The sequence below is a fragment of the Lutjanus erythropterus genome, chromosome 5 (assembly GCF_056507025.1).
Source record: "Lutjanus erythropterus isolate fLutEry1 chromosome 5, fLutEry1.hap2, whole genome shotgun sequence".
Taxonomy (NCBI): Eukaryota; Metazoa; Chordata; class Actinopteri; order Lutjaniformes; family Lutjanidae; genus Lutjanus; species Lutjanus erythropterus.
In genome coordinates this window covers 9,205,652-9,221,946 of record NC_139321.1, presented here as the reverse complement: position 1 = coordinate 9,221,946, position 16,295 = coordinate 9,205,652, and the positions used below count along the sequence as shown (strand labels likewise).

The 16,295-nt window shown below is 39.0% G+C and overlaps 1 protein-coding gene across 1 annotated transcript in view; it reads right to left on the bottom strand.

The window, feature by feature from the left end:
- tenm1 (teneurin transmembrane protein 1) overlaps positions 1-15,848 on the bottom strand; it is a 259,840-nt gene extending 243,992 nt beyond the window's left edge. The window contains exon 1 of the mRNA XM_084718704.1: positions 15,404-15,848. The gene's annotated coding sequence lies outside the window, so the exon portion shown is untranslated. The remainder of the gene's footprint in view (positions 1-15,403) is intronic.
- Positions 15,849-16,295: the final 447 nt, after the last annotated feature.

The following is a 16,295-nucleotide window of genomic DNA, read 5'->3' as shown; positions in this document are numbered from 1 at the left end:
GCTGCTAATGCCGAGTTTACCAGCAGAACACATACTGTAGTGTATACCCACACACACACACATACACACACACACACACACACACACACACACACACACACACACACGCATGCACGAGCCTGGACCTCACCATACATACAGCATCCCTGATAAGATTCAGAGATGAAATGCACGCTGACAATCAGCCACAGACGGACACACACACTCACTGCCCCTGCGCCCACACACACTTCTAACGTTTCACACTAACCGACAAACAACACACTTGAACACCCACACGCCATACAGAATCAACACAGTCTTTACCGGACTTCTCAGCGAAGACTATTTGAACCTTTGCACGTTGTTTTTGTGCGCCGTCGCAGCGTCTTTACTGTTCAGCCTCGAGTGCGCTGCCTACCTCCATTATTCCTCACACGGTAGCATCCGAGGTTAATGCCTGTATGCACAAATCAAGTCATATAGGTGACACAATGGCCTGGCGAGTCTGAGCGTGTGCCCACCGGCGCTGGAATGAAAGCATGACCAACAAGCAGAAGGAAAAAATTGTATGTGTGTGTGTGTGACCACAGAGGAGCAGATCGGTTCCTGTCACGAGCTGTCAGGAGCCGGGGAACCATCCTGGACCATTTGACTATTTATAGTGGACATGGGTCAAATCCCACATCGGAGCAGCATGCCTGAGCAGCGTGGAGAAATCCATAAGGTCCTACACTATTCATGCCCTCTGAATGTGGCCTAGAGCGAGGGAGTCGCAAAGCTTTAACTTTTCAAAGGCTGTTTTTATATCTGTAAAACTTCTCTTCTTTCTTTTAGATCTCGACTAAAGGTAAAGCTTTTTTTTTTCCTTCTTCTGTCCAGACGGCCGCTTTCTTTTCATGATATCCACTTCTACTCCTTCTCTCTGATCTAAAGCCCACTGCTGATTCCTCAAAAGGCGAAAAGGGCAAACAAAAAACACAAAAAGGTCATGAATACGTTGGACACACCTCGTATGCAGGGTTGGTAGGTTACTTTAAAAATGTATTCCGATACAACTACTGATTATCTGTTAAAAAATCAAGTCAAGAATCTAATCCAAATATCACAATAATAAAGCATTTTAACTTGATCATTTTCCATTACTTTCAGATTACCTCAATACCTATATGGTTAAATTGTTTGGCTTAATATGATGTTTTATGTTTGTTGTTTATTGATTGTTCGTCCAGCTGTTCCTTCCTTTGTTATGCACAAATGCGTGTTAAGATTCACAGTAGTAATTACGTGCATTTAAATGCACAATATGTCAATTCTGCCCCTATGGGCATTAAAACAGTACAATAAAACAATAGCAAAAGATGTAGTGAGACGACATTGTGAAATAGCGTGGGCTCATGGGAGTTGTTATCTTGACTGTTAAATAACCATCATAGCTGATGAAAATCTATCTGGCATGACTCAGACAGAAATCATCACCATGGACAAAGTAATATTAAAGTTTTATTCATGTTATGTTTAGTCACATGAGCCCACTTCCTTCCTCGCTCTCTGACAGATCCTTGGATGTATGTTCTGGATGTTTCCGGCACCAGCATCAGCGCCTACAGTTACAAAACACTTTTCAGTGATAGTAGTAACAGCAGCCAAGTAGTATTGACAGTAGGGATGCACCGATACCGATACCAGCATTGGTACGATAATGTCCTCACGTACTCATACTCATAAAACTACTCTGATTCCCCACAAGCGATACCACGTCACGAAAAGTAGCGTCTCGATACAAGTAAACATTTAAAGAACCGCCATGATGCAGAGTTTGAGAAGTTTGTTGATGCTTACCCTCTTTTTTTTGACGCGTCATCATCATCAGAGACTCGCTGTCCTCAACATCATCCACTAATGACCGCAGCGACTTTGAAAACTGTCCGTAAAATCCCATGTAAGTCCATGTAAAACTGAAATAAACGCACAGAGTCCACCTGTAGACCGCAGCCAGCCGCTGTCCAACAAGTCCCGGCGGGTGTAAACTAGTTGTTGAATGTGAAAAAAAAAACCACCGCCGCCACCAGTCTGTAACCATCTTTTCTTCGTAATAAACTGCTACAACTTCTCTTTGTGAACTTATTCTTCACCAAAACGGCCTGACAGCACAGGACACGCAACTTCACTCTGGGGTTCACAGCGGGGCCAACAAAACTGATGCACACATGGCACCACACTCATACCTGTCCCCCCCTAAACAATGACAAGTAGGAACTAATTAGCTCTTAGACAAGAGGGACATGAAGAAGAAACTTAAATACTACACATGTAAAATGTTAAATTAAAATACTAGTTAAAATGCTGTAAATGATAATGAAATAATTATCATATATAACACCATTTATAATAGTAAATCTAATTCTGAAAGTTATATAATAATGTGAAATTATTATATACTGAAATATATCATATACACAGTAAACTGCACAGCTTAAGAAGAACACAAAATCAGTAAAGTAACTTACTACAAAATGTAATGGTATAGTTAACTATGGTCTGAAAAAAAGTGGTATCGGTGCATCCCTAATTGACAGGTTAGCTAGCTAACTGGATTTCTGTGTATCTATTGTTAGCAGTTGGTCTGATCAGTAAATGATTCATTGATTAGATGTTGAGCCCTTGGATGATGACAGTATTTTCACAGCTGGAAGGCATGACTTGTGCTGTAGTGGTGCATGGCAAGGTGCCATGCTTGCTCAACTGTCATTGGTGCAAAATGCAAAAAGGGGCGGGACTTAAGAAGGACCAATCGTAATCCTGTATATAGGTCTAATCCTCATTTTTACTAAATATATCAGTAATCTGATTCCATCTTTTTTCTGTAACTGTAATGAAATACAGTAATGTAATGAAATACAGTTACAGACTTTTTTTTAAAATCCTAATTACGTAACTCTGTGACATGTGATACATTATAACCCGAGCTTGTCCGTATGTGCATTCACACGCACAACATCACATTCACATGCAGGGGCACACACAGGCATTTGACCACAAATACACAGACACACACGCGGAGCAAGAGACACCACCCAAAACCACTTAATCAATATTCCTGACAAGGCAAAGCCTTATTCAACACATTTGATATTCCTCCTCTCTCGCAAGATAAATTCATGTCACTGTCCTCCTAGCAGGACTAAAAGGCTGTTCACACTAACTCGCTTTGCAAATAAAGCTTTACATCAAGACTGACAACCTCCTAAGCTCTCTGCATCAGCCACTGCTTGGTAAAAAGCCTCTTTCAATAATGCATTTGACCGCTAAAACCTCCAACACCCAAAGCAAAGCAAAGTGGCAGCATTGCAGATGCAGGATTAATTGATAAATCAATCGCATTGATTCCAGAAATTGGATTTGGTGATTAGCGATTTAGACAGTATTTCCTGCGCATCTCCTTTATGAAGTTGTTGATTACAGAGAAATGAGTGAGTAAAGAGCATTAGCCCTGTGTACAGAGGAGTAGCTGAAAAGATCTACTACTAGCTGTTGAGCAGCATTGCAGATTGATTTCTGAATGCTAAGTGGGCTAATCTTCCATCTACACTGTTACAACGTGACGCTTGTCATCTGGAGAAACCCAGGAGTATGTGAGAAAAGAGGAGGAGGAGGAGGAGGATTTTTTGGGCTGTGAGTGGATGGGGGGGAGTGTTCCCACTGCCAGAGTCCTGAGCGGTCCCTGCGGCTCCTCCTGCTCCTCAGATCTCTTCCCAGCCGTCACCTCCTCTCTGATTCTCCTGGCCTCTTGCAGTCTAAGGACACAGACGATTGAGGCATTGAGCAGCGCCGCACAGGAAAACGCTTCTCAACAAAGAGACGAGCAGCTCCATATGCCACAGGACTCGGTCGGGAACAAACTGTGCGGTGGCACTCTTTTATAAGATGATAAGCGGAGATGTGTGGGGGCTGAATACATTCTCTCCACACTGTTCAGAGTATAGAAATGCATAAATGCACCTCAAGGTTATGGTATACAGTTTGTTAAGCATGTTCTCAGAGAAATAGAGGGAATTGAAACACAGGCAAGTTGTATGGTTGTTAGAACCCTAAGTGATGTTTTCAGCCCAGAAGCTTTTGCCTCCTGCATGTATAAGATGCATATCAGTGAGAAGAGGAGTAGCAGTTTTCTAGATAAACAAATCATTTAGGCTTGAAATCAATAGCACAAACTATAAAATGTATTTGCAGTTAAGAAATGGCGGGGAGTCAGTTTAAGCACTTTTCTCTTCAATATCATATACTGCGCTTTGTTTTTCATTTATCCCCTATCTTATTTTCGATTGCAGCCCTTTTCTTTCTTAAAATTTGCTCGGCGAAACTGCATCTGGCGTGTTGCTTAACAATTTGCATTTCTCATTTTGTTGCTTGTCAGATGAATCATTGTGTCGTCTGGGCGCGTTAAAGAGAACAAAATGTGAATTTTCCAAACAATTCCTTTCCCCGGCACATCGGGTCAGGATGACATGCAGTGCATGCTGTAAAATATGGGATTTCAGGATTGTTACATCTGCAGACAACATGCATTAGGTCTGCTTTAGTTGAGAAATGGCTGCACGCTGCTGCCACGATTTTCTTGGAGTAGATTTGGGGGTATTTCTTTGCTCGAATCACTTTTCTTTGTGCAGTTTGGCTTGGCGTGTTGGCTGGCAATCAGAGGAGAGTATGTGTCTCCGCAGTTCGAAGTCAATTTGGGCAACGATACACGCACTTGAAATACATCCCAGAGTTCATGGTGCATCAAGACTCGTTTTTGAAATTAAACCTTTAACAACAAAACAACTCCCCTGCAACACGCTGAAAAACATATTGAATTGTACTGTACCGTATTGTATTGTATACATGGCTTCCAGCAGGGATGCATCAAGCACCGTTTTGGAGCAATTCATCTTTTCAATGAGTTAATAATTCATGATCATCTAGAAAGTAGAGCTATGAATATTACTGATGATACACATGAGGCTATTTACCAGTCAGCAGGAAACAGATGAACTCGTTTAGGGGAGAGATGTACAGTATACCATCACTGTATTTTATGTTGCTAAATAAATCACTTCACACCCATGCAACAAAGCTGCAGATGCAACTTATTCATATTGAGGTATTAATCATGGTCTTGAGGTGCAAATGTAGGTGTTAAATGTGTTGTTGATGTTGCATTGTGGACTAATGCGTAGCAGGTGTGTGGTCAAGTCGCTTCCAGATCAATCACCTTGTTACAGTAGCTACTAAGGAATGTGTGGGAGTCTAATTACCAGTTGTCTTGATGGTGATGATGTGCAAAGTTTTTCTGGGTGTTTGATAGATGTGGTTGTGAAAGAATCCTTCCCTGATAATTTCCCCCGCATTGATTTAACTGAAGGTGAAAAGCTGTCTGTAAAAGCCGGCCAGCTCCCTTTTGTCCTCCGTGTCAACAAAAGCAGGAAAAAATCAACGCAAATATAATGGATTTTAACTTAATTATTTTGACACCAAAGCTAAGACGTGCACTTTCAAGTGAAGGACAATTTATGTGGTAATAAATTGGGGAAGAAACAAAAATTGATTTTTCTTCTTCTAAAGTTGTCCACTGACTTGATTAATAAAAATTTCACGGTGAGAAATGTGTCCCTGTAGGTGTGCATCGGCTTTCTGTGTGTGTGTATGTGTGTGTCTGAGTGAGATAGAGTGCCAAGAGTGTGTGTGTGTGTGTGTGTGTGTGTGTGTGTGTGTGTGTGTGTGTGTGTGCCTGCTTAGATATTAGTTATGGTTCACGTGTGTGTATGTACTCTATACAAAACAGGAGAAGGAAACAACAGAAGACACCTTACAACCTACTGTAACTGTAGCTGCAACTTTTTGTTATTTTCATTTTTGATTAACCTGTCAATCATTGTATTGATTAACTGATCAGTTGTTTGGTGCATAAAATGTCAGAAAATGGTGAAAAATGTTGATCACTGATGCCCAAAGCCCAAGGTGACATCCTCAAATACATAACAACATCCAAAATAAAAGACAAGTTTCATGTCTTGGTATCAATATTAAGGCCGTAGCTAACCATTATTTTCACTGTCAATTAATCTGTTTATTATTTTCTTGAATAATTGATCAGTTGTTTGGTCCAGAAAATGTGAGAAAATGGTGGAAAATGTCCTCAAATCGTCCTGAAATGTGTTGTTTTGTCCACAATCCAAAGATATTCAGTTCACTGTCATAAAGGACTGAAGAAGCCAGAAAATATTCACATTTAAGAAGCTGAAATAAGAGAATTTTGACTTTTTTTTCTTAAAAAAAAAATACTCAAACCCCTTAATCAATTATCAAAAGAGTTGGCATATAATTTAATTATCGATTCATAGTCGTTTAATCGATTAATGCAGCTACAGAGCCTAATCTAGGGCTGCAATGGTTAGTCGTTAATCAATTAGTCAATCAAAAGAAAGTTACTACTACTAAAGTTGCTATTCTGGTAATTAATTAATCTTTCCAGTCATTTTTCAAGTAAAAAATGTCACATTTGTTGAGGATTTGCTGCTTTTCTTTGTGATTTATGACAGTTAATAAAGAGTCTCTGTCTTTTGAACGTTACTTTTGATTGTGAGGACGTGTGATTAGCTTTTTTGTTTTGTTTTTGTTTTTAACATTTTATAGACTAATCGATTATTTGTGAAAATAATCTGCATACAGCATTAATCGCTAATGAAAATGAACATTAGTTGTATCCCATATTAGTCCACTAATCGATTAGTCGATCGGCAGGTAATCAATCTGCAACAATTAGCATAATTGATTAAAAAGTTTTAAGTGTTAAAGTGTTTTCTAAGAAAAGATGTCATGCATTCACAGCATCAAGCTTCTCAAATGTGAATATTAAATGGTTTTCATTGTTTTCTAAGACAGCAAAATAAATAATGATCTTTGATTTTTGAACAGATAGTCAAACAAAACCAGACATGAGGACGTCATATGGAACTATGGGAGCTTGTGATGGACATTTTCCCCACTTTGCTGACATTTTTGACCAAATACTCAAATTGATTACAGCAATTAGGAAAATAACCAGTAAATTAGAGCTGGATGATATGACTTAAAAATAATATCTCAGTATTTTTAGGCTGTGTAAATTCTAAAATAATGTAAACTCATGATGATCTTATAGAATATAATGCACCGCTGTAAAATAATCTACCCAACAATACGTAAAGAATGGCTGGATGATATTGACAAAATCAAACATTACAATATTTTTAACCACATACATCAATATTATGACAGAATTATCACAAAATATTAACGCAAGAGAGAGATTTTTGATACGTAATTATCAGTAATATGGATATAATGACTGAGTGGGTGACCAGGAAAAGACAACAAGGCATAAACAACAAATATAAATCCTAAATCTAATGTGATATCTATAGTTTTACATCACAACATCCATATATTGATATGTTGTTTGTGCAGCTCAGTCGAACAAAAACAAGACATCAGGTTGGACTATGGGACATTTTTCACAATTTGCTGACATTTTAGACCAAATAATTAATCCGTTAACTGAGAAAATATTAAGCAGAACAATCCATAAAATAATTGTTAGTTGCAGCCCTGTGCATTATACAGTCCAATACAATACAACACAACAACACAAATTAAGTCCTCAAAAATTACCATACGTTTAAATCAGCATCATTCTGACTGCTCCTTCATCTCAGCCCTCCAGCTAGGTGTGTTTCATCAGCACTCCTCTTCACACACACACACACACACACACATGCAAACACACACACACCCACACGCACACACACACACTCCTCTTGACAAATTAATCTCATATTTTAAAGAGAAGTAGAGTGGGCTTGACCAGTAAGCCTCTTGTGGCTCTGATCCTTCTGTCTTCTGACTGGAATATGAAAGAAGAGGGGTGGAGTGTGGAGGGTGGAGAGGGCTGGAGGGGGTGAGTTAGTTTGAAGGTAGAGGAGAGAGGAGGGAGGCTGTGACTGCATTTTCACAATACAAATCTCTCATAACACACCCCGCTTGTTATTTAACTGTATATAGTTCTTGACTCTTGCCCATAGCCCAATGGAAGAAGACAAGAGAGAATAGAAAGCTGGAGATGCCAGTTGAGACATAGCCAAATACTTTAAAGAAGAGCGCCTCGGGCATATGCTCTATGTGTGCATGTGTGTGTGCATGTGTGTGTGCTTGTGTGTGTGCGTGTGTGTGTGTGCGTTTGCGGCATCGGTGACTGAAGGTGATTTCGGTTTTGATTCTATTTCTGTCAGTTTCTCTGTTGCTGCGGTTGCTTTTGGTTTCAACACTAAAATAAACAGTATCGTATTTGGATACTTTATCATAAAGAGAAAGAAAACAAAGGAGGCTTGCATGATTTTCACAAGACGACAAAAATGTTTTTCGCCACAAAGAGCTACAAAGTGAAAAAAGGCACTAAAAATAATCCAACAGGAGACGTCTTGATTTCAGATCATGTTAACACATGGAGTCTTTTTACAAAGATTTATATCTAAAAACATTTTATTGATTATCTTACTTTTGAGAGAAATACAGTTTATCATGAAACACATTATGTTTATGAGGACTGGGCAACATATCAGCATTATATCAGTTAGATCTAAAACAAGTATTCAAATAACTGATTATTAATCGACTATAAAATTAGTCATTTTTTTGATAGTTGAATTCCTTTAAGTAATTTTTTAAGAAAAGTCACAATTCATTTTTCACCATTTTCTGACATTTTACACACCAAACAGCTGGTTGAGTCATCAAGAAAAAATGTCCAAGTTCCCTGTTTCAGCCTTTAAAAGTGAATATTTTCTGGTTTCTTTACTCCTCTATGACAATAAACTGAATGTCTTCGGTTGTTGACAAATCAAGACATTTGAGGACGTCATCTTGTGCTTTGGGAAATACTGACATTTTCCAGCATGACATTTTATGCAAAAATAAATGATTAATTGAGAAAATAATCGTTGGTTGCAGTCCTAATATTGATATTGTGATAAGAGACTAGACATAGTCTTAGATTCTGGATATTATTATATAAGGGATAAATAAACCCCAGACAGGGTTTATTTCACAATAATGACCTGCTCACTGTACATTATCCCACATATTACACAGTTGTTTACCAAAAGAAATCAATAATTTCATACTAAATATTAATTATAAAGTATTTTTCTTGATTTAAAAATTATTTTATTGTCCCTCCAGAGTCTATGATCAGAACTGCACCTATAGCATTGATCTGGTCTTCATAGCAACAGCCCTTAGCAACACCCTGCTATACAAAAATAACAGACCTTAGAAACTTGTAATTAACCAATCAGAATCGAGTATTCAACAAAGCTGTGTAATAAATCATGATATGACATAAGTGTTGTCTTTTTCTGGTTCTAAAGGCTGCATTACAGTGAAGTGATGTAATTTACCAAACTGTTATTTGCATTTAACCCAATTAGTCATCCTATCCTCATTACTGATGATTACTTATCAAAGCTCTCATTGTGTTCATTTTTTGTTAAAGCACCAATAGCCATCTCAACAATATTTTCACAATATTGATATCAAGGTATTTTGTCAACATCGTCCAGTCTTACTGTAGTAGTTTAACCTACAACAATGCATTATATTCTATTAGATCAACATATATTTGCACTATTTGATTATTTATGGAACATTATTTTAGAGAAAATGTGTATATCGAGCTATATATTGTAATTGTGGAATGGCTTACATATTTGAGATATTATTTATAAGACATATCGCCCAGTTTTAGTCTTTTACAAAGATTTCTATCTCAGAACATATCATTTAACTTTGGAAAGAAACTCTGTTTATCATAAACACATATGTGTATGAAACAAAACACTCCTTTTTCTGTGAAAGAGTTCAAAACAGGGCTCTTTCCTTTAATATTTGCAATAATAATAACCATATGTTGGACCAAAGCTTTTCATATCTGCTGCTTATCATTACTGAAAATGTAATATAGCCAAGAATGCTTTGCTTTGCTAAGTGCATTTATAGTAACAACTGTAAACACTGAGCCTATGCTGCCTTATGAGATTTTTATAGGGTCATTTTGTGATATTATATTCCTTATGTATTTCACTTTTTTTTTTTAAACGCAGCGCTGGCAATTTCCTCACTGCAGAGGCCGACCACAGACGAATGAGTAGAGGAAAGCCTAATTAGCACTGCAGGATTTGTTAAACAATTCCTCTTGAGGATGGAGCAGTATTGCAGCAAGAAGGTAAATATTTGAAGTTGTACAATGGTTACATCTCTAAGTGTCTGTGCGTGTGTGCGTGTGTGTGTTTGTGCGTGCAAGTCTCGTGGTCCACCAGCCTGATGATTAGCCTAACTGGAACGGGTTCTTTTACTTTGAAATTATCAGCGGGAGGCGAAAACTCTGACACGTTTTATGCTTTTCCAGCAATTACATTCTTACCATATGACGGACACGCAGAGAGAGAAGAGAGAGGGGGATAAAAACTCCCACTGGGCCTCGTATCGCCTGTGAGCTTAAACTCTGACTGCAGCATTAAGTGTTGTACTCAACATTATAAACAACCTCTGATGCATCTCACATTGTCCTTCTCACTAATTCATGACCCCAATTTTATTAAGGAAAATTTAGTTTTTGCTGAAAACTTGTAGGGGCATGAGGGAAGCGTGTGAGCGATTCCATGGGAGAAAGGAGCATTACAGTGCCAGGGGCTACTGCATTCCTGGAATGAAAATTCATAAATAATGCAGGGCTGGATAACAAAAAGAACTCCCCCGCTGTCTCGCACAGCACTGCGCTATCCAAAGGCCATGCAATATCACTCAAATCTCAGAAAAACACAAATTATTAGACACAAGCGGAGATATTTTGTTAGTGGTTTCTTGACTCAGGACAATGGGAAGCTGCTGACAGCAAAACGGCAGCATCCTCACAATTGGCACTCCGGGCCTAAATTGTCAGGAAGTTGCACTAAAATAATGATGGGACTCGGAGCCAGGGAGCCGAGCAGCTTCTTTGGATCTCCAAAACACCATATGCAGCGCCCAGTTAACAACAACAAGTGCGAAAATTAAAAAAGTGAGTGTGCAACAGCTGATACAGATAATTAGTACAGCAGCGACCGCTGACCACTCACTGCTGCTGAGGGGGAAACCAGAGTGTGCTGGCATCAGGGCTGGGCAATATATCAACATTACATTGATATCATGACATGAGACTAGATATCATTAGATTTTGGATGTTGTTATATAATGATAAGGCACAAGCGTTGTCTCTGCCTGGTTTTAAAAGCTGCATTACACTAAAGTGTTTTTTTTTTCTGAGCTTACCACACTGTTCTGTTTACTCACGTAGTCATTATCTCCACATTACTGATGATTATTTATCAAATAAATCTCATCTCAGTAGCCATCACTACAATATTGTTGTAATATCAATATGAAAGTGTTTTGTCAAAAATATTGAGATATTCGATTTTGTCTCACAAAGCACTAACATGTCAAGATGTACTGTATATCACACAGTGTAAGCAATTGCTGTAAAAAAAATAATAAATTCTAACACTAATTCTAACAGTAATGTAAAGTTCTTCCTAAAGTAAAGGTCTTTTCAGCCAAATGGTGTAATTTTCTGAACTTATCAGACTGTTTTAACTGTTATGTTATTTGCCTTTACCTCAATCTGGTAGTATTTGGTCAAAATATGGTGATATTTGATTTTGTGCCCTAATACCTATATCACTATAAAAAAAATACTCCACTGCAAGGAAAACTTCTGTCTTTTAATCTTCACTGAGGTAAAAGTATGCAAGTATTCTATCAAAATTTACTTAGAAGTTGTCATTGTGTAGATAAATGCACCCCCCAGAGCTGATTTTAACTACTTTATATACTGTTGGGTTGTTTAATCTATGGCACTGTATCGTATTCTATACCAAAGGTTCTTAAATAGGGGTTTGGGGACCCCCTGGAGTCCATGGCACTCTGCCAGGAGGTCCATGAAAAGTTTTCAGATTTATTCATTTAAATGATCATGATTAATTATATGGCTTTGTTAAATACTAGATTGGTCAATTACAGCACTGTAAGGTCTGTTATTTATGAAAATCAGACCGTTGCTATGGATGAAGTCCTGATCATAGATTGTGGGGAAAGAATAAAATCATCTTTAAATCAAAATAATGACTTTAGATTAATCTTTTACATTAGATTTTTTTTTTCTAAGTAGTTATGTAATAAGGAGGACAGTGTACAGTGAGCTTATCATTATTGCAAAATAATGCACCACCCTATCAGGGTTTATTTCACAACAAATACACACTCACTGTACATTATCCCTTATATAAATTTAAATATATCAAAAAATCTTGATATATTTTTCAAAAGGCTTCATAGTTCAACGAATAGTATTTAATTTTTAAATCTAAAACAGCTGATAGATCATGTTCTCATCTATAATTCTTCATAAATATATATATAAATCTTCCTCCCACTGCTCACACAGACATCATCACTGTTTTGACATGTTGCAAATATTTTAATACATGTGTAATATCTTTTTAATATATTTTTTCTGTTACATAATTAAGTAGAACTGTAAAAAAAAAGGCCAAGTCATATTATTCCACATACATGAAAGGATTCCTGGCACGTTTACAATCTTATAACAGGTCCTTGGCTGAGAAAAAATAGAGAACCTCTGTTCAAGATACATATCATATAAAAAATATCAAGACAGTATTTATAAGCAATATTGTCCAGCCCTGGTTGGCACAAATGTAAAACTCTGAATATGTGACTGCCTGATTGGTCATGTGGTTGGTTGGTTGGTTGACAGAAATGCCAATGCCTTATCAGTGTGCAATATGTAATTGCTGGAGTGACATTTCAATTCAAAGACACATCCTCTCGTTGCGAAGGCGTTGGCCGTAATGGGTGTGCCATTTAAAACATAATCACTGTTCATCAGCACCTCCAGTAACAGCAGCAGCCCTTTAGGGCCTCGAAAACCATCCACATGTGGACAACATGCTCACACACACTTCACCAGACAATAGCATGAGCAGCCCCCAGCTATGACACACACACATACACAAGCTCATCAACACCACAGTACAGTAGAGTACAGTGGGAAAAATGAATGTAGGATCATCAACCTCCCCAGCTCCCATACATCATCTTTCATCTTCAGCGTGCACGTGACTGGAAGTGTGAACGTTTGAGTGTCTAGAAGACACAGAAGGAGAGTGTGTGTGTGTGTGTGTGTGTGTGTGTGTGTGTGTGTGTGTGTGTGTGTGTGTGTGTGTGTTTATTATCTACCCACCATCCATACACAGATGCTGTCTATTAATCACAAAGAGCAAAGAGAGACCGCCTCATTTTTATCATCACTATCAATAACGTGCGAGCCGTGGAAGAATTAAGCCCCGTGCCCGCGTCACTGGGAACAGGTAAGGCAGTGAATGCAACACTCACGCAACATACAAGTCTATAGGTTTGTTATTAAAGCTGCTTTTTTTTTTTTTTTTGGATCTTATCATAATATAATGGAAGGCAGGTAGATGTCTGATGGGTGAAACAATCCAAACATCAATACGGCTCTCTGAAAGATGTGTACAGTGGCTGCTGGAGTGCAGCAGTGCATTAGATCCATGAGTATTAGACATATTGACAAATTGTAGTTTCTGATTACAATGCATTTGCATTTTCAAATAATGTATATATAGCTCCTTTCTTGGGCTGCGACTAATGACTATTTTCATTGCTGATTAATCTATTGATTCTTGAATAAAAATTTCATCACTTTACTGTAACACAGCCTTTAAAACCAGTAGAGTCAACACACACCATATCAGATATGATAATATCCTAAATTGACTATATCTAGTCTCACGATATTGATGTTAGGGCTGCAAATAATAATTATTTTCATTATCGATTAATCTGTCGATTATAGTCTTGATTAATCGATTAGTTGTTTGGTCTATAAAATGTGACAAAATGGAGAAAAATGTCTCCCAAAGCTCAAGGTGACGTCCACAAATGTCTAGTTTTGTCCACAACCCCAAAAAATTCAAATTGGTCATAAAGGAGTGAAGAAACCAGAACGTTTTACATTTAAGAAGCTGGAATCAGAGAATTCTGACTTCTTTTTCTGAAAAATATTACTCAAACCAATGACCTGATTATCACAATAGTTGGCGATTAATTTAATAATCGATTAATCGTTGCAGATGTACTCTTTTACAATCCATAGTACAGTAAAAACCAAGATTAACAAACCATGGAGGGAAAAGTGTGGGATATTTTTGAGAGTTTCTCCGTTTAGACAATTACTGAGAAATATTATTTATCTTAAGTTTATTTATTTATTTGTTTTTTGCTCATTTAATATTTTATTTATTGGAAATATGCCTTCAGTGGTTTACTCCGAGCAATTATTTATAATCTGCTGTGAAGGAGAGGAGTGAGGAGGTCTAATTTAAATCTATCCGAGCATATCCATCCTGCTGCAATTTTCCCCTGCCTTCACAATAATTATGATTTATCAAAATGCATTTGGCTGATGTTAATTATTTACCCCTCACACAACCGATGTGAAAAACGAATATCACGCAGTTCAATAATTTAGTCAAGGACTGGCTTCAGCAGCTGCAGCAGAATCGTGCGGGAAAAAGGGGTAGAAGAAGTTCATGTGTGAGGTGTTTAAAAATAGGCGTTTATGTGCGGGATAAAGCAGGTCACACAGCGTGGAGATGTGTCCTGACGTGCCTGTTGGACCCGCGGTGGTGGAGGTGGATGTCTGGCCCGGGCCCGGCTGATGCTGGAAGACAGAAGGCGCGCGTCAGAGAGATCTATACCCCCTGGATCTCCGGTGGCCCTGCTGGCATCATTAGGATACCTCAGTGCTGATGGAGATGGAGTGGACGAGCCAGAAGTGGAGCAAAACAACTCAAGGCTGCTGAACCAGAGCGAAAAAAAAAAAAAAACACGACACACATGAAGCAGGCGGTCCGCAGCTCTCTACCTGCCCGGGTGTCATTATTCAGACTCAAACTGAAGTCTGCATCCAGGCACTTCAAAGGAGACGCACTGATTTTCATAAAACCGCATACACACACACACACACACACACACACACACACACACACACACACACACACACACACACTCTCCTTTCACACAGACACACACACATGCACACACACACGGGCTATAGCACCGCACAGCACATCTGAACAGCTGATAATCACCATTTCCTGTGAACTCACGTTGTCTCAACACCCAAAGCCTCGTTTAGCCCAGCAGCATAGTAGCCGATCTCACCCAGAGAGCCCACTAAAAGGCCAGAACTGAACGTGTCGCTTACCTTCCCGACGTAAAGCCATTCCTTTAGTCCGATTCCATGCTATAAGAAGCCTGCAAAACGCTCAAGTGACTGTGCAATCCTCCCGGTAGACAGAAACGAGACTTGCTTTAAAAAAGAAGGGGGGAAAAAACGTGGAGGAGACACGTCTGTGTGCCTGCTGGTGCTGCTGGTGGTGGTTTCGAGGCGGCGGTGCTGATGCTGATGATGCTCGGCTCGCTCTCAAATGCCGATAGAGGACGACGAACCGATTTGCGCGTAGAGGCAGGCGGGGATCTCCTGTACGGCAGCCAGCTCCGCTTCGCTGTGCTGTGCTGTGCTGTGTGCGTGTGACAGGGAGCCCGGCGCGGCGCGCTGCGTTTAGCCGCAGTTGAACCCGACGAGGCTGCCTGACAGGCTGGCTGATGCTGTTGCTGGTGGAGGCTCCGGTTGCCGCTATAACAGCAGCATCCCTGGATCATACCACCGCACCGAGGAGAAGGGGGTGTGGCACGGAGCAGACCGGCCACAGACACAAACACGCACAGGCTCTCTCTCGTCAGGAGGTCGTCTGGATCACTAGTTAGACTCATTCAGGTGATGCCATATGGCTGCACGGTTGTCCTGTGCCGGAATGCTGACTCATTGAGAATGCTTCAGTGGTGAAAGTTTGGTATTTTCTGCGATGGCAGCGTGTCAAAAACCATTCATACCCACAAGCAACAGGCCTGAGAGCTTCTCAAGAAAATTTTATCACTAAATCTTTCATATTATAAAAGTAAGTAGTATTACAGAAGTAAACAGAGGCTGAGATGATAGAAAGCAAAAAAATGGCAGGGGAGTGCAGGAATTAAAATTAACTTAGACATGCATTTATTTAGAGTAACCATATGTCATGGTGAAATTTTTTTTTACA